This window comes from Andrena cerasifolii, chromosome 3 (genome assembly GCF_050908995.1).
Source record: "Andrena cerasifolii isolate SP2316 chromosome 3, iyAndCera1_principal, whole genome shotgun sequence".
In the NCBI taxonomy this organism is placed as follows: Eukaryota; Metazoa; Arthropoda; class Insecta; order Hymenoptera; family Andrenidae; genus Andrena; species Andrena cerasifolii.
Window position 1 is genome coordinate 5,638,278 of NC_135120.1, and position 20,551 is coordinate 5,658,828.

General features: G+C 39.0%; 1 long non-coding RNA gene across 1 annotated transcript in view; it reads left to right on the forward strand.

Annotated features, from left to right (window-relative positions):
- The window catches only part of LOC143367117 (uncharacterized), a 136,665-nt gene extending 116,359 nt beyond the window's left edge, over positions 1–20,306 (forward strand). The window contains exon 3 of the long non-coding RNA XR_013084982.1: positions 20,292–20,306. This is a non-coding gene — a long non-coding RNA (uncharacterized LOC143367117). The remainder of the gene's footprint in view (positions 1–20,291) is intronic.
- Positions 20,307–20,551: the final 245 nt, after the last annotated feature.

Consider the following 20,551-nt stretch of genomic DNA (forward strand, 5'->3'; position numbering starts at 1 on the left):
AAATTCTCAGTCGATTTTGGACGTGATTCAGAATCAGGAATGGCATATAGGGGAGGGTGTGTCAATTTTATGGGTATATTTAAAATTTTTGAAAAATTTAGAATGACTAGTGACAAAGTAATGCTGCTTTTAATCCTGAATCTGAAACTATCTTCAGAAATTGATTTGAGTGAGGTTTAGCTACTTGAAATCACAGTTGAAAAAAGTGAAAATTAAGTAAGATTTAACTACAAACTTAAAGCGAGACTTGCTTACATAAAAGCAAATGAAAATAAAAATAAAAATATGTGGAAATTAGTGTTTATTATATTCATATGAAAATGCATGGAAATGTGCATTTATTACAAATTGAAAATATATGTAACTTTAGCAACAAATCTAGCCGTATGTCATTTATGTAGTAAATTTAATGCTATTTAACAAAGTCCACCAGAGAAGCGACATGTTGCTTGCTTCTGTTGCGGTTCATAAGCTCAACTATTAAATTTTTTTTTAATAATTTTCGTATTTTTCTATAATTTCAAATTAAATTCCAACTACACCAGAAATCATTTAAGAAGGAACCCGTTTCGCGCATGTAGAATGAGCTCATTGGCTCTGAAAAGGCGTTGGTGGGGGTACAGCCAATAGTGACTTCTCCCGGCACCAATGAGCGCCAACCTGCGCAGAACCGGTCTAAACTCGTCGGTTGGCAGGTTCCTTCTTAAATGACAGGGAGTATAGGTAAATAATGTATTGCACAAAATTTAAAGGTAGTGGTTAATTTTGAACATAAAATTGTACCGTTTTCTCACTAGTCGTTTTTAAAATTAGAACATTCAAAAAAATCACACACACTACAGTATAGGGTCGCAACTAGTGTTCCTGATTTCTCGATATTTTTTCTTTCTCGAGAAATCAGAAATCAGATCACACTTCTTGAGACTTCTCGAGAATCCTCGCGAAAATGAAAAAAAAATTACAAAATTTATATTTTTGGAATAATGTTGATAATATTTATCAAAAACGCAAGAAACCTTTAACTAATTGTTCATTCCTGTCTAATTTGCACAAGTCTTGTGTAAATGGAAAAACAGATATTAAATATAATTTATATATTTATTTATTTAATACAAAATTTGTGCAAAGCGAAACATTACTTTTTTATTTTAAAATAGTTTTTTAATCTGTTTCTTTTTTTGTGATATAATCTGTAGCTGTGGAAAACTTTCTTTCGATTTGAGTGGATGTTGACTTGATCCTATGTAGCAGATCCAAAAGCTATGGTAAATTGGGTGTCCTTCCAGTGGACTCAAAAATATGAAATTACTTTGTTAAAATCCGGAATTTATCGTGTTCTTGGTTGATACTAATTTCTTGGAGGCTCTCTGCGATTGCTATCTCTAATTGTTTTTTTAATGGTAATTCTTCATTTTGAGGACCCGTAAATTTTTCAGTATTTTCAGTAGAATCATGGTTACTGTTATATTTTCCGAAAAGTCTAGCTGCTTAAAAATTGTTTTGCCGTTATATACATATCTGTCGTGGATATTAAATGACAAACGCATCTTTTGAATTTTTTTGAAGAGATTCTCCATTACCTCTGCAACAATTTTATAAGGGATACAATAGTTTTGTCTCTTCTTTTCGATATTTCTTCTTTAATAGCCACAAGAAACTCATTACTTAATTCAGTAGGCATACAATTTTTCTAAATTGTTAAATAAAATTCCGAAAATAAATGAGATTTAAATAGTCCCTCTAATAGAATTTTGGTTTTTCTGTTTCTCTATGATTGGACTATTCTTACATATGATAACTTCTTAATTTATGTAACTGTTTGGTTTTTGACACCTATAAGGGATGTATTTATCAGCAAATAAATAATAATAAAGATATCAGGCATTGTTGGCGTGAATTAATAGAGTTTCGTCTTTTCAAAAACATTTTAAATTGGCAACGGTTATCGCTTCGGCGTCGTTCGGGTGCCCTTTGGCGTACTGTTTTGATGTCCTTGCCTGATTTAACACTGTTTACCTCAGTCACCAGTCAGCGGACTCGAGAGTCGCATGTCCAACTACGAACGCGACATTTCCACAATCTTTTAAATTCAAAAGTTCATTTAATATCAATTTTTATTTCCACTTTTTAAAAAATAAATTTTAACTCTCCTTGAAAATGGTCAGAATTATTGACCGAAACGTTGGGAACTGTTAAAAAAATGTTTCAAAATTGCAATTAGTTTTTGTTTAAATATTCGAAGGACCGAACCAGTGCGCCGAAACAACACTCTTTTAATTGGAATAAATGAGATTTATAATAATTTTAGTAAACTAAGTTTCTCGAGAAAAATTTTGAGGCTATTTTTTGAGGTTTTATTACTATTTTTCTGGAGAAACTTAGTTTACGAAAATTATTATAAATCTCATTTAATTTCGGATTTGAATTTCCAGTTAGTTAAAATTGTATATTACTAGTTAATTGCGAACGTATAAGCACATCTACAATTTATAATAAATCTAATTAGTAGCATTAGAACCTATATGAATTACAATAGAAAATCTTAGTATAGAAGATTCGACATTATTGACTGGTGAAGGTGCTCTTAAACTCTTATTTAACAATTTAGAAAAATGGTATGCCTACTGAATTAAGTAATGAGTTTCTTGTGGCTATTAAAGAAGAAATGTCGAAAAGAAGAGACAAAACTATTGTATCCCTTATAAAATTGTTGCATAGGTAATATTTATTTTAGGAGTATTTCTTGAGAAATAAGAAATAAGCATTTATAAAATTTCTCGAGAAGGAACACCAGTCCCAACTGAATAGTTAAGGAGATATTTTTAATCAAAGTTGCTAATTTTAATCGATTTGTCTTGATACCTTAAACGAATTTTGGTCTCCGGAACTATTAATCCTATTGACATGATTCTTCTTCAGTTTTACTTGGGAACGTTCGTACTTTTTAAGCAGTGTTTTTGTTAAGAGCTACAGTCACTGTTAATGTGCCAAAATTATAAATAAATTCGTATTCTACAGTTTTCGGAACGAAATTCTGTTTTTAAAAATCGGAAAAAATGTCACTAAATTTTCCTCTGCAACTTATAATATTTGGGGTACGGTTCTTTTAAAAAATATCGATGAACTACGAAATATCGCTGTGGGTGCCAATTTTAGATAAGAGATTAAAAAAACTTGTAATTTTAACCCTTTAAGAATAGCGATAAGTACCCGACGCAAAATTACGTTTTGATATAAATTATCGGTTTGTACAATATAAATATTGTTTTACTTGTATCGATACGGTAAATATGGATGTAATAACATAACAACACTCTGAACCGTCTTGTTTGTACAGTTGCGAACTACATACCTGTGCAGGACACTGTCATAGTAAAAGGGTTAAGCGGTGCTTTGACTCTAGCGCATCAAAGAATGCGTCAATTTTGGGAATTTTCTTTGCAGAATATTCTGGTCGCACATTCCTCTTTGGCGCGTGCCTTTATCCACTACACAGCAATGTTCCGGAATTTTTACAACTAGAAAGTACAGGGTCAACGTTTTATCCTGCAACCCGCGCTCGCGCGAACACGTAAAATGGCAACAGCGCCTCACGGACGCATTCCACTACAACCATGCACTGTCCCGGCGTTCGTAGAGCTGCCAGCGACCGCTGGACATATTTTTTTTACTTTGATTCTTTTTTATTTTTTAAAATTTTTTAACAATTTAAAAAAAAAATTATTTAGTTTTTTTAAAATTTTTTTTTTTTTAAATTTTTTTGATGCCCGAGATTCGAGTATTTTGAGATGGTTTCTTTTAAATTAACGTCACACAGAGTTTTCTGAAGTTATGTTTTAAGTTTCATAACGATCCGTTAATATTTACTCAAGTTATCGCAATTTATGTTTAAAGAAATGATTTTGAACGACGAACAATTTTTTGTTTATAATTTTTAGCTCGAATAGTAATGATTGGATAAACAAACTATAAATACAAAAAATGTGTGTCGTGACGAGCTTTACAACACTGTATTTTTTAAACTTCAGTTTAACAACTAGAGACCATCCTAAAATTTTCGGAGGTCAGGCATCACTGCTGTCCAGCGCTCGCTGGCAGCTCTCCGCCGGGACGGTGCATGGTTGTAGTGGAATGCGTCCGTGAGGCGCTGTTGCCATTTTACAAGTTCGCGCGAGCGCGGGTTGCAGGATAAAACGCTGACCCTGTACATTGGCGTTGGTTCACTCTGGCGTTATGAGAACATGCCCTACGCTACAGCGTATGCTCTAACTTCTCGAGAAATGCCTCGAAACCACCACTTGAAGTTTATTTATAATCTACATGAACTGCTCGAAATGCTGGCTCTAATCTGATGAAAACTTGATGAAAATTCACGAAATGGTACCACTTGAAAGAAAGACTTCATACTTTCAGAAAATGCAAGGTAAGATAAATTCTTGGAGACCTTAGCCTCGTTGCGCGCTTGCGACAAGTTGCCGGCAACTTGGTCGACAAGAGAGCAGAAACCTTTGTTGTTCGTCGCGACCAAGTGCGTACGAACTCATATATCCCCGCGTACCTCGTGGTCGTCGGCAACTTGTCGCAAGTGCGTAACGGGGCTTACAAGGGGAGGACACCAAAATCAGCAGCTGTATCTTGTACACAGGAAAAATACAGCTGTCAATAATAATTGAATTACAGTTCGAAAACCACTTTGAAGATATAAAAATAAAATGAAATGATTATTATAAGCTACGGAATATCCCAGGTGGACAATCAACATGTGGAAAAACGTAGCTACAGCAAGTGATCAAATACTTTTGAATAGTAGTTTAGGTAATATGTAGCTTACTTTTACCATTATCCGATTTTTCTACATATGTACTTACAAGGGGAGGACACCGTGAGGTAGACACCGATTTTGATGAGCTTTCGCACGATGGATCCATGTCGAAAATAAGTAAATAGGTGTCCGAGCGTTTCAGCTAATTGGCCTTAATAATAGAGATATTTACATTTAAATTATTAACAATTTCATAGTGGCTGTGGGGTTTTAGTGGGTCAAAATCCCACACTACCTTGGCGCCCCCGGAGAATTCCCTTCTGGAGGCTTCGGGGTGCCTTTTGAAGATGTCTCCACGTTAAAAAAAAACTTTATTATAATTTTTTTTTATAAAATATTTTTTTTTATAAATTATTTTTTTATAATTTTTTTTTTAACTTAGGGAAATCTTCAAAAGGCACCCCGACTCCTTCAGGGTAGTGTGGGACTTTTACCCATTAAAATTTTTTAAAAATTTCCATGTAAATATCTCTATTATTAAGGCCCATTGGCAGAAACGCTCGGACACCTATTTACGTATTTTCGACACAGATCCATCGTGCCAAGGCTCATCAAAATCGGTGTCTACCACATGGTGTCCTCCCCTTGTTAGAGTTGAAGGGTCTCTTTGAGATCCACCTTTTTCTGTGGATGTTAAAATACATTATCGTCACGAATTCGATCGAATTAATCGATAATCGCGCCAGACCAGGAGATTAAATAGGTTGGAGGAACATACCCGCTTCCTCATTCGGGTAATTCGTATCAGTCGCTGAGGTCAAACTCGGTATACTGGAAATGGAACGCAATGTGTATTGCGGTTTGTTGTCGCCGGATAAAATCGTGTACAGGTATACATATGCGCGTACACACTCTCAAAGGTTATAGTCGCATGGCAGTTGGATCGATTTGTAAGGAGCGTCAAGGCAAGCCAGATCCTCTCATTCTCATTTGTCGAAGTAAATAGGGGCAAATGGAAACAGCGTCGACGGGATGGACGTTAGCTAGGTCTCCTCTTCGATACAGCCAAGCCGGCGTGTATTTCACGAATGCGGGGAATATTGATTATCGGATGTGTTCAAGAATTTCAAAATATATTTGCCGCTGTTTGGCTCGAATTGCAAACCTTCAAGGATTTCGGACATCCGAGACAACGATCTCATACCCATAGCTCACGCGACGTACTTGAAGACGTATATATTGGTATACTCAAGTTATTTACATGATGTAGTCCATTCGGAATCGATCAAACTTCTTGAAATTCAAAGCCACTCGAATCGATTAATCATGACAGGTAGGGGAGACCGGGGCTAGTTGATACAGGGGACAAGTTGATACAGACGAATTATCTCGACACCGTATATATGTAGCACCGTTTCAGCGAGATATGTGAAGATTGTTGTTCAATTCTTTCCTACGATCCAGTTAACAATCGTTTTTTTTTAACTGTTTTCGTTTATATAAAGAAAAAGTAAATAGTTTTGATACATCCAAGTTGATCGTGCAAATAACATTTTTTTCATTCATTTTGTATGTATTTTTTCAAGTTTTCATTTACAATATATTAAAGAGGAAGGACCAAAGTACATTTTGGCATATTTGTTATTAAGTAATTAATTCAAATGAAAAGTGAAAAAAATTGAAAACAGAATAGCGAATCAACTAACAGTGGGGTAAATTGATACATTTTACCTTCGTCCAAATAACATTTTTTCTTTCATTTTGTATGTATCTTCTCAACTTTTCATTTACAATATATTAAAGAGGAAGGACCAAAGTATATTTTGGCATATTTGTTATTAAGTAATTAATTCAAATAAAAAGTGAAAAAAAAATTGAAAACAGAATAACGTATCAACTAACAGTGGGGTAAATTGATACATTCTACCTTCGTCCAAATAACATTTTTTCATTCATTTTGTATGTATTTTCTCAACTTTTCATTTACAATATATTAAAGAGAAAGGACCAAAGTATATTTTGGCATATTTGTTATTAATTAATTCAAATAAAAAGTGAAAAAAAGTGGAAACAGAATAGCGAATCAACTAACAGTGGGGTAAATTAATACATTTTACCTTCGTCCAAATAACATTTTTTCATTCATTTTGTATGTATTTTCTCAACCTTTCATTTACAATATATTAAAGAGGAAGGACCAAAATATATTTTGGCATATTTGTTATTAAGTAATTAATTCAAATAAAAAGTGAAAAAAAATTGAAAACTCAAGAACGTATCAACTAGCCCCGGTCTCCCCTACGCGCAGGAAATGGAAATAGAAACGAGACATAGAAATGGAATATCTTTTGAACGCGTGGAAATTGAAAATAATATTTTTATGAACCTGATACCGAGAGTATTAAATTTATCTACAACTTTCTTACGAAATGTAATGTAAGAGTCTAATTACGGTCAAGTAAGATATAAATAATAAAAGTTGTAAATGCTATTACATAAATTGGTAGCTTGCAATTTGTAAATTGTGTGCTATATAAACAAAATGTGCACTGTACTTGCTATATAAAATACATCTGGTTTAAAGCAATAAATAAACAAGTAACAGAAATGGTACATTATATTTTTATTTATTTTCATTTCTCTATTCTTTTATTGCGATTATTTTTGTCAAATGGTTTCATTTTTCTACTAAAAGTGCCATAGAAATAAGTGCCTACATGTAAGCAATACGACTAAGGAACGGTTTAAAAATTAGATTTTTAGAACATTTATGATTACTATATAATAATATTAATAGAACATAGGCACTGTACAAAGTATCTTCAGAAGAACAGTAAATGTGTTCATCGTAAATTGAAGAAAACCCTGGAAAGCAGAAAGTAAGATGAAGTTAAAGGAAAGGAGTAGAAATTTCCACGCGAAGGGAGAAAAAAAGAGCAAACGAAAAACTTTTAAAAAAGCCATAAAGTATAACATTATGGAAGTGTAAAAGAAAAATGATTTTCTCTAGAATAAAAAATATTTCAAAATAGTTTAAAATGTTGTTTGTCTAATAACTTGAAAGTGGTTGGCAATGCGAACATAAATGGTCAGTAATGGTTAAATTAGAACACGTAAATCGGTAAAGGGGACAAGGGGCCTCTGTGTACTTTCCAAAATAATTTTTTACGTTTTAAAATTATTGTTAAAAATGGATTTACTTAAAATAATTAAGGAATTAACGTTCTGGGCAATCCGCACTCGAAGCAAAAGTTTCGATATGCTTACTTTTAGGGAATCGTATTTTTATACGCGGGGTAACGGGGCGATCTACTGTATTCGAATTTGAAAATATGAAATTTTCAATCGATTAAGTATGACTAACGTAAGTAGCAACGTGTGCGGTATGCATAATTCAATACCATTCTAATTAGAGGTCACCTAGATACTACTAATTTGTATACACTTCGCTTATGCAACCACGAGCCGCATTCCTAATACTCTCCATTCCTATTAAGGACAAAATTAAATTCCGTTAGAAACGGGTTTTAATTGATGTATTGCCGTGTGCAGGTGCGCTGGAAAGTTATACGAGAAAATGAGTGATCGATCACACTCTTTCCACCGGTTGTTTCCTAAGTACGATCGATCGAGTTGCTACACAAGCCAATTAAAGACGGTCACATTACGGCTCGAGTGTATACTGGCATCAAACGCTTTACTCGCTACTAGGATCGCGCACTGTGTAACGTTTCATTTTTCGCAAATTCTTTCGCCAATACCGAATAGCTCGCTTTAATTATACGATTTCTATGATTGGAATATTTTCTAAAACGCTCCGCTTTCTTTTATTTATACAGGAGATGCATTCCAGAGAACATGATTCCTTTGCAACAATTTTCCTGTCTATAAACTCATCTGATTGGTACACGTGCATTTTTAACGGTATTGTTGTAACTTTCTAGTTAACATACTGCACGCTATCTATCATCCGTTTAACCAGATCATGGAAAATTCGATTGCATGAAACTCCACACCACGCTCAATCCTGTGGGCGAGTTATGGCTTCCGGCGGAAGCTTAAAAGTGGGTCAGAACATTTCATTTTGATGCTCGGCTGTGCGAAATTATCAATCACACCGAATTCCTAGTGAAGTCACTTCTTTTTCCCGTTCATCATTGCTTGAATATTGCCACACTTGGCACTATGAAATTTATTCTGTTATCTCACAACGAGAGTCACCAATGGCTCACAGTGTCAAATGTATTAACTAAAACTTTTATTATTTTCAAATTGTACAATTACCGCGATAAAAGTTTAAATATGGTATTCGATATGTTTTCGAGCACTGATATTTTCTTCTACCTATGAGTGTTTTATTAAATCTGTGATATGTACAAGGTGTTAAAAAACTAATGGGCACTGTATTCAGCGAAAATCTACACCTCTGGATCAGCGGATATTTGTAAAAAAACTTGCCGCAAAACTGTGTATAACATTGAAAATTATTGTTAAATTTTTCTACATCAACATATCCTGCTGGTTGAAAGGAAAACAAGTTTGAAAGCATATGTCGCAAACGCATTATTTAAAAAAAAGAGCAAATTATTTAGAATAATGCACACATCACCCACTTTGATGATCTTGAAATATGTTGTCAAGGTCAACATCCTGAGTAATTTCACCAATGCGTATAATCACAGCTCGACCTTAGTTTCAGAGGTATATGCAAAAGAATTTTTCTGGTCGTCCCGACCAGAGTTAAGAGTAATGGGCCCACTGGGATTTGGCTGCACCGATGGAGGGGGAAACACCTACAGGAGCGGTGGTAATGTTGAGTGAACTGACGCCAGCGCCAAGCCAGCCAAGTGGCGCCAACGCGAAGCTAACCACGGCCAATCAGCGTCGCCGGGAAATAGATTGTCGACGCTGGTTGGCCGTGGTTAGCTTCGCGTTGGCGCCACTATGCTGGCTTGGCGCTGGCGTCAGTTCATGCACACATAGCCACCACTCCTGTAGGTGTTTCCCCCTCCATTCACTGCGGCCCCATCGGTCCTAACTCTGATCCCGACGTAAAGGATAGAGCCGCAGCTATAAGTTTATACAATGTTAAACCCGCACGTCCGGTCGTAATGGCGTTCAGTTAAAGACAGACCATCTGATCCATGTCGTGATCGTCGTTGAAGGGGGCCGACCGTCTTCTCTCTTCAGCAGCGAGTACCAGCAGGCTATGCACGGGCCTATACCCCGTGCTCGCAACACTACTGCCAGAAAAGAAGGGGAGAACGAGACTTCGGCGAGGGAATCCAGGATGCTGCCGGAGAAGAAGAGGAGAACGGAGAGGCCACTGCGAGGTCGGCTCTGGAAGCTCGGGATACCGACTTGCAAAAAGGAATGCGAATTTTGAAGGAACAGCTCATTGGGTAATGTAGAAAACGGCAAAGAACGGTTGCTGATAAAAGTAAGACGAGCGTACATCGAATGGGAAACAGTACGGACTGAAGTTGACTCTTGCGCGAGTAACGAGAAACAGAGATGTTTTCACGTCTCCTGAGGTCAGGGCTCTCCAAGGTCGCTCCCGCGGGAGCTTAGGGTTCTCCCACTCTCGTCCGTGTTGTGAGGGATACCGCGCGACGCTAACCGCGAAGACGCTATCCCGGCTAGCCCGTCATGGCAACCTTCGTAGCGTCGCGCGGTCTCCTTGACAACGGAAGGCACGCTGCGCCAGAGGAAGATTGGAAGGGGAAGTAGGCGCGTGAGGGGCCCCTACGCTGGAGAGCCCTGCCTGAGGTTATCAAACAACGGTTTCAAAGTAATAGGACTTAATTTACTTCCGCGCTCTTTGGAGCGACCCGTCATCACCCCTTCCCACTGAATGCTTGCTCTGGGATGATTGCGTCGGTCTCGCGTAAGGTGTTTGCGAAGAAGACGGTCCTGGATGCGCCGTCATCACCTCTTTCCCACTAATATTCCCCACTGTTTTCCCACTGTTATCCCCACTGTTTGTTTCTGATTCTGATATGTTTCTAATGACCCATTCTGTTCTCTTCATATACTTTAATTGTCCGTTTGCGCTCGCTGACAACTGCCAAGGACATTTTGTTGCGACGTCCCACAGTACCGATTTGTGGACAACTCAGAAGTGTCGAGAAAAATCGACAAGTACGAGGGGCAATTCCTTATTGAACAAAGGAGGAACTTCAGGAGCAAGGGAAAGAATTACTGTGGAACAGAAGATTCGCTGCACCTTAATTCAGTGGACTGGACTACGAAGGCTACCTTCGTAGCCCGACCCTCTTCCTTGTCTGTTTCAGGATTCACGATACCTCACGTCGAGGGACAAAGTGTCGGGGGACTGCTGCCGCGGCCTGGATACGCGATCTCTGATTCCCCGAATGTGCTGCAACAGCGTAGCAATCCGCAGTGGGGCGCGGACATACGTGAAACCGCTGCACTACCTCTGGACGGGGAGGCTTTTCGCACATGTTCATAGTTAGCCCCTGTACTCCAGGGTGGACAGCAGACGAGAAATAGCACTCCTAATCATCAAGCGGATAAGCAGTGTGACTGCTTGGATCGGCTGGGGGGGGGGGGGGGTCGCAGAGACGAGATCGTTAACAGGTTGCACTGGACGGTCCCCTGGGTCAGCACCAGATGCAAAGAAGAGGAATGAGGCCTTCAAGAGCCATGGTCCGGAGAGAAGATGGTCCAAGCTGAGAGGTGTGAGGAGTGGACTGGGGGATGGGCCGGTTGTATGGTCATGCCTATAGTTGTTCCATGCTAAGAAAAACCTCGTTCGCGCAGGGATGATTCTGAGGAGGCGCTGATTGGTCCGACTCCGCACTTAACCGCCTACGTTTTTCTCCGTCTTACCACCTGTTACCTCTCTGTCAGCCGTTCCGCAACCTGCAGTGTTGACATTGACATCGGTCACGTCCCGCCCTTGGAGAAGCAGGGAACCTGGCAGGTAAAGCGCTACGAACAATCGCCTGCGTCGGGCCCGTAAGCAGTATTGGGGGGCTGCGCAGATCGCTCACAAAACGGTATGGACGTTAGGGTTTTTCTTAGGATGGATTCAGTATAGCAGCGACCCTCTGCTTTCGTGCTTGTCCCGCCTTTCTAGCTTCTCGGCCTGGTCGGCTCCAACGGATTCTCCGATATTTGTGAGAATGTTAATGTTTTCGCTTCTTTTGCAAGAGACTCCGGAGCCGTAAGTGGATGGGAGTTTCGAGCAAGGCTATCGGAAGGACATCACGAGGATGAGGACTCAACGTCGAGTACGAGTCCCTGGAGAAAGAGGAAGTCTGGTCGGCGTCGACGCCAGGTCGCGCTTGCTGGACGCTGGCTGCTGAACGGAGAACGTCCAGAGAAGAAGGAAGAAAGATGCGGAGAAGGTGTTCGCCGATTTCTTGGAGAGGATGTCCGTGAATGAGGCATTGTTAGAAAAGTCTTGGCGCATCGGTTGGGAGCAGTTCACAGTTCAGCGAGGTTCCAGAAACCACACCAGGACGGATTGGAATTCGCCAGGGGAGGGGGCTACACCGCGTGTCTAGGACGTTTCATCGTTGGATATTTCCGCTGAAGATTTAGAAGTCCCGTTGTACCCACACCTTGCTCAGGGTTTTCCGTGGTTTTCCCCAGAGCGAGAAGGCAAATGCCAAGCTGGATGTCTGAAGAAGCCACGGGGTTTGCACAACCCTCCTTCAGGCAGGGGTACGAAGATTCTGAAGAGGAATTGATGCGGTCGGAGCGTCCGCTTTTCGAAGGAGGGGAGTAGTGTTGCGAGCACCGGGTATAGGCCCGTGCATAGCTTGCTGGTACTCGCAGCTGAAGAGAGAAGACGGTCGGCCCCCTTCAACGACGATCACGATATCGATCAGATGGCCCGTCTTATACCAAAGGCCAATACGACCGGACGTATCAGATTGGCTAGTTCTAACATTGTAAACTTATATCTACTGCCAAATATAGTTGTGTTGTGTGTTCGTTCGTCTATTACCCTTTCCTTTGCGCCGGGATGGCCAACGAGGAAACACCCAGGCGCAACAGTACTATATGTACACAGTAAACTCTCGCTATGAGTTCGCGCCGCTCCCGGCTGACGCGCTGCTCCCGAACGATTAAAGGCCTATGCACACGGCGACTTTTTGCAGCGATACAGTCGCGATACACTCGCAAAGGGGCAGCGATGCTAGCGCGATGCAGTCGCTGCCCGTTTATCTTTGCACACTTGCGTAGATGCAGCAGCGATACAAATGTGACGCAGTGTTCGGAACGATGGAGCTGCAGTGATGGAGGGGGAAACACCTACAGGAGCGATGGTAATGTGTGCGTGACCGACGCAGGCTCAGTTCAAAGAGGAGATATAATAAAAGGCGTCACTCGACGAGGACAGACATACACTAGACAACCAATTTAAATGCCCATTCGGCAATGATCGGTAAACCACGGTAAACTTCGGTAATAATCAGCAAATTGCGGTAAGGTACATTTAGTCGATTTGAATATCCCGCTCGAATAGACAACCAATTTAAATGCCAAGGTCAAGTAAGGACTTCAAAGGTTTCGCCCGAGGTGACGCCTCTTACTATATCTCCTCTTTGCTCAGTTCATGCACACATTACCACCGCTGTTGTAGGTGTTTCCCCCTCCATCGGTGCAGCCGAATCCCTCCGAACTCTGCCGAACACTGAGTGAACGCTTAGTCGCGCGTTTGCATCGATACAATCGCTGGCAATTGTGTCAGTTGCCCTCCTGCAAAAAGTCGCCGTGTGCATAGGCCCTAAAACAAATAATGGCTGCACTTCCGAATGGCCTCAAAGGCCGATCGACTCGAGGTTTGAGGGGAGGGGTGGGCAGCTTGTGTGGACCCTAAATCTAAAATGGTTGCTTCGGGTATTTATTCGTTTCCGAGATATGAATAAAAAACTTTTAGTATTTCTGTTTACTTATTCCGACACAACGCGTTCCACTTTCCAACTTGTTCTGGATATTAGTATTATTGCGGCCGCGCGTAACGCGTCGCACCGGCACCGGCCTGGCACGCGGTGGCATCAACACAGCTGTTGAGCCAATGCGGCGCGTTTCAATTGTTTTTTTGACCGCTAACGGGCTCGAGCTGCGCTCGCCCGGCGACCGATAGTTCTCGGAACAACATCGCCGAGACACGATCCGTGACATGCACCGTTGCGACTTTACTTTTCGCGCCCAGTGTTGGGCCCTGTGTTTTTTCGAACATTGGCGATCGTTCGCCCTGCGCCCACGCGCTTGCATCCACGTTCTCGGTGTACCGTCCATCTCTGTTTGTGAAGTTTGTATGTGTACAACGTCTGTCACGGACCGACGACCAGCCAATTAAAAAAGGTGTTTCGTCCGACGAACGTGGCGTTCTTTCCACTTGCTCGCCTTCCCACCGAGTCGCGTCAGCGCCGAGAATCCGCTCCGCTCTTCGCGGAAACAAGTACTGGTTGAGGCTAGATTAGTGCGGGAGTGCGTAAGGCATGATAGCAAACCGATGCACAGTGGGGTATTCGGCCTCAAAAGCTGGCCAGAATTTTTGCTGCTCGAGGCAGTTGAATATGTAAGAAACAATGTAGCAATATTGTTTTTTTTTTCATTCGTGCACTCGTGAAGCAACGGGCTTCGTCGAAAGTTAGAAGATTGTAGAGCACGCATTTCTTTCTTAACCATCCCCTGAAACATCGTTGGCTTATTAGTGATTTTTACATGTTGTAATGAAATTGTGGGAATTCTTCCATTATGGAAGCTCTTCAGGTGAGTATATACTTCAATTTCGAACAGGTTTTAGTTTTTCATCATATATATTTGTAGAGTTATTAACGTCTGAAGATAATCGAGAGTTCAGTAAATTTTCTTTACAACTATAAGATTTCATTAACGATTTTGTTCTACTCCCGGGTGAGTCCGGATGCTCTTTCTGGTGTCATTACATTTGGTAAAGATTTGTGATCACAATGCAAAATTAATTGGATCCGGATTCGTCCGGATGGAAGTTTTATAGCTAATTTAGCTGCAAATGACAAACAAGAGTTGCAGCGTTTCACGTACGCCTGTACGGTCGCATTTCCATGTTAACAGGCATGAGCCTCATACCACGAAAGATAAGTAATCCCTTCCTGAAAGAAACCATAGAAATGATTCTTCCCGGTGACTAGGACAGGTCCTTGGACACACAAGATTCATATTCCCATGATGAAGACGACGTAGCTGATGTGTCTTCCGACGCGACAAGGAACCGTGGACATCATCATCTGATTGATCATCGATTTATTTTATTGTAACACAGATATATGTTTTAAGATCAATAAAGTATTTTTGTTTTTCATTAAATAACAAAAAATAATTTTGGCCAGTTTTCTTCAATTATTGGAGCTGTCACTTTGAATTTTTAAGTTTTGACACGAGATTCAAAATCAGCGGCCCCAACAACCCTTATATACCAAGTTTGAACAAATTCTAAAGCATCTAGAATTTTGGCCAGCTTTTGAGGCCAAATACCCCACTGTGCGATGTGAGTTTGGAGATTTGAACCAGAAATTTGTGGATACGATCCTATTATACAGGGTGGATACCTATTACTCTATTGATAGTCAATGCTCTAGGGGGGTGATTCTATCGGCCAAAACAAGACGAAAATATAAATACAATTTTTTAATATCGCGCTTCAGTTTTGAGAAAATTGGGTAATTTGAATTTTAGCTAAATCCGCGTGCCATTTAGGCGGAGGTACCCTTACGGGAACGCATCGAGCTGTCCGTAGAACAAATTGGGGAGGGGTGGATCCCCGTTAGGGCTACGTGTATGCATTTCAAAAAAATAATTGTAAAAAAAATTAACAATAATTGTTCATTAATATTTCGAAAACTAATAAATATCAGAAGCTACAATTTTAGATTTAGGGTCCACACCCCCTCCTCACCACTCCTCTGAAAAATCGCGTCGATCGGCCACTGGGGCCATTCGGAAGTATATCCCAAATAATTAGATATCAATATGTGCTTGCATTTTGTCTTCTTACCCACGCGGTTTATAGATATTAATAGCGGTATAAGAGCCCGTGAATATCAAGCATTTGAATTCAATGTGTAGTGCGTATTTACTTCGTGAAAGTTTACAATGTCGTAATTAGGACAAGGTATAGGCATAGGTACTTTATTTTGTCCATAATTATTGATTTTGTTAAATTAGTTTGTGCTCACATGCAGCAACCGCATTATGGTACTTCGAGTCTCCTCAACATCAACCACCTCTTATACCCACATTCACCCGCAAACTTCATCAACGACTACTTTAGTGAAGAACTGTTATGTCAAGAAGAGGAGAGTGGAACATAATAAAATTCTACTTCGCGTTCAAACACATTAGGGGAAGAGTGGGTAGCCCCGGACGGTGGGTAGCCCCGGACATTGTTGTATTTTCACTACTATGCCACATAGAAAAACAAATGACAGATTCTAACAGTGCTGCCTGAGCCCAGAAACAGATGCAAGTCAGTAGTAGCGTGCACGCCAAGCGCATTTGACATTATAATCAGTTTTCTTCCCACTGAAAGTGTCGTTAGTTACTGAGGCCATTAAATTTCATCGGTGCTTGTTGTATATTAAATGTAAGTATTGTTACATGTCCTATTGATTTTACTATTCAAAATTTAATATTTTTTAAGATTCTTAAACATTTAGCTAAATTCTTTTCGTATTGTACAAGTGAATGGTAAAAATATTGGATCAAGTCAATCGGGCACCCCCGATCACTAATATGGCGGGTACCCTCGGACACTTTTACGAACCTTAATTTTTAAAGACGATACATTTTATTATTGTGATTACTTATGAGTTTGCACTACTTTAAGATGCTAAATAATATAAATATATTTGTTTTAGAATACGGTTATAAAAATGCCAAAATTTAAGGGGCCAACTAGCAACAGAGGCAAGTGGGATGGAAATAAAATGAAAGAAGCGATTGTACGTGTTATGGAGGGCAAGAAAAGTGAAATTTTAACATCTTCTCCATATAAGGATGAACTTGTTGCAAAAGCATGGCCCCTAAAAGAAAGCAATCTAAGGCAAAACAAAACATTCAAAGTCGTTTTAATCAAGTCCGTCGGGGGCGTAGCCAGTCAGGGAGGGGCAACAAATATTGCAACAAAATTTGATATTATATTTTACTTATAATTAGATAGACAAAGAAATTTGCACGCAATGCAAAATTACTTCACAATTCTGTATTTTTGTATTTTATAATAAATTAAGTTAATTTTGGACGGACTAATTTTTTTTTCCTGTGCCGGGGGAGGGCAAACGCTCTCCCTTGTCCCACTTTGGCTACGCTCACGAAATCCATTAAGAATATCAAGTCACTCAATGCATCATTTGCGGCGAGACCTTCGAAAAAGACTGAATCCAGTGCAATAAATGCAAAGATTCAGCATATGATGATTCTGCAAATATTGATCCATCAAATTTTTATTATTTCTGTGATGTATGTAAGAAATAAGGATACGCGATACGCCTAGATAAACGTTGAAAATTATGTCCGGGGCTACCCGCCTATTTTTTGATTGCGTAAAAACAGAGGCTACAGATTTCTTATTTTTTTTTTTTTAAATTATTTAAGAAATAACGCAGCAGGAGGTGCTTATTTTGATTTCCTGAATTAGTAATTTGATTACAATTTATTGGTTGTATATTGTTTTTGTGCTTCATTTAAGCGTCCGGGGCTACCCACTCTTCCCCTACGCTTTTGTTTTAGACGCAAGTTAAAGTATACATAATTCTAAACCCATTTTCGCGAATACCTGCATCAGTAATTCGGCGGTTACTATAGTTATTAACTAATCTTTTTTACGTACAATAAAAGCATGATCTTTATGTATAAAATTCGCACATTTATTTCAAAGTTATGATTATTTAAAGTCAACAACTTCATAACTAACATAAATAATTATATTTTTATAATTCTTTGGGACTTATAAAATTATCTCTTGTTAAAGTTTTAAGTGTTGGAAGAACCATAAATTTGTCAATTTTCTACCACCCTTCTTTAACCCATGTATTCTCTTGTCAGTGTCGCAGTTGATACTCGTTGTTAGCAATGTTCTCCGATATTGGTCGATGGTTTATTTCTTGGATTCCATTTTTGAGCCCCTCCGAGGCAGTTCTATATGTATCCATAAATTAAAAATTAGAAAAAAAATTATTCGTTTAAAATTGAAACTTCAAGAATCGTCGGAAAATATGCAGCGAAAGGGTTAACCGAGCACCACAGCATACACAACTTGAGTAATAATGGAAATTTCGAAATTTCACCACTTGCATATTATTTTTAATTCCTCCAACTATTATACTAATTGTATTACACTAATGCAAGAAGTTTGTAGGAAAAGATGTGTGAGTTCTAAATTTGAATTCACTCACAAGGGAAGATCCCGAACCCGAAAATTCAAAAAATTCTGAAACATTGTGTATATATAGGGGATTTCCTCCTGATTACAACGCAATTTTTTTTTGCTGCACAAAGTCACTCGAAGGGGGCGAAATTAACCCCCGAAAATTCGGCTATTTTCCGATTTTGTGTTATAACTCGCGAAATGTAAGAGATAGAAAAAAAGTTTCACGACAAAAGTTACTTCTTTTAATTAGGACTAACATTTGGTAAAAAAAATTATTTTACAGTTCCCGAGTTATCACACAAAATTGGAAAATAGCCAAATTTTCAGGGGTCAATTACACCCCATTAAAGAGAATTTGGGCAGTAAACAAAAATTGAGTTGTAATCAGGGATAAATTCCCTACATATTCACGAAGTTTCAGAATTTTTTGAATTTCCGGGTTCAAGATGTTCCCCCTTGTCCGTTACGGAATGAGACCACTGTAATGGTCTGAAAAGTAAGGGTGTTTTCGGGAATTTTTTCAAACAAACAACGCAAGTAAATGAATATATTGCTTAGTATAGTTAATATGTACATATTAAAGGGTAGGACAATGTTTTTTCAATCAAATTCATAAATCCGTTTCCGGTATACTCTTCGTAAAAATTTGCGCTGCGGCAAAATAGTGCACGTGGCGTTGACAGTGCCCTCGCTATATGATTAATCCGAATTCATAAAGACAAAAATATTTAGAAACTAGAAGCCTACCTCTATTACGTGACGATCAAAAAAAGTCAAAATCGCAAAAAATTACAAAATGGCGGACCACTGAAAAAAATCATGTTTTTGGGGTACAAAATTGGGGAAATGTATTGGATTACTATAATTATTAAAAGGCAACAATGATTCAACATTCAGGGAAACCTGAATATAGTAAAAGATAATGATACGTCTGTAGAGCGTCTTTTTGTTTCAATATCTGGCAACGGTGATAAAACAGTCCGTTGTTAGAGAAGAGCTCACTTCTGTTCGGTATACCGTCATAGAAAGACATTCTTTCCTAGCCGTTAAATAAAACTAAAAGGCTCATTTTTTAATAACCAATTGCCAATAAAATGTTGATAAAAACAATAGAAGCAGGTCGTTAATTGAAAAAAAAACTGACCGTCACGTAATAGCGACGGGTTTTCCGTAAAATAAATGCCCTTGCTCGTGTCAATTGGACGTATAGTTTTCTCTGTAGACTGTCAACGCGGTTGAAAAATGTTATTCTGAGGAAAACGCGTTCAATGTTCCGCGCGGCTTCACATGGGAAGATCCCGAACCCGAAAATTCAAAAAATTCTGAAACTTTGTGAATATATAGGGGATTTCCTCCTGATTACAACGCAATTTTTTTTTTGCTGCACAAAGTCACTCTAAGGGGTTGAAATTAACCCCTGAAAATGCGGCTATTTTCCGATTTTATTTTGTAACTCGCAATCTGTAAGAGATGGAAAAAAAGTTTCAAGACAAAAGTTACTTCTTTTAATTAGGACTATCATTTGGTAAAAAATTTTTTACAGTTCCCGAGTTATCACACAAAATTGGAAAATAGCCAAATTTTCGGGGGTCAATTACACCCCATTAGAGAGAATTTGGACAGCAAACAAAAATTGCGTCGTAATCAGGAGGAAATTCCCTACATATTCACAAAGTTTCAGAATTTTTTGAATTTCCGGGTTCGGGATCTTTCCTTGTCAGTCGCGCGCTTGTCACCGCTTCACGGAAAATACTATATCTTCGTCAATTTTACGAATTTCTTCATCAAATTTGGAGAGAGCATTCTTGAAACGTATGTCTTTCAGAAAGTGTGAAAAAGAAAAAATTAATTTTTCCGATTTTTTACAGTGGTCTCCCCCCTTAAGAAGCAATGCGTTAAATCGTTGTTAACACGTATAACTGATCGTTGTTTAAATAGAATATCAATGTATTCCGGTTAACACCAAATTTAACGAACATAATAATCTGTATGAGGAGTTCTAATTCATACTTAACGATTATTCAGTGATGATAATCGTTTCAGGCATCCCAATTACCATCTGGAGCGTGTATTTAGGGTATTGGTAGTGACAGAACTGAATTGTGTTTTCAAGCGATCTTGCCTACACCAGCGATATAGTTCAAAATAGCAAACTCGCCTGAGTTGGATAAAAACTTTACAGAAAGTGATTTATGAATGGTTTTTAGCGTTATCTAGAGACAACAATCTTTCGGTAACATTAAAAATATGACTTACAACAGAGAAACAGGTATGCGCTAACCCAGACTTGGGGTCTCGTCATTTCTATAATTAGTTATCTGCTTCGTATTATCGCGATACATCGAAGGACACGCCAACCTGTGTATTTTTCCTAGCATACACAACCTTATTTTTAAGGA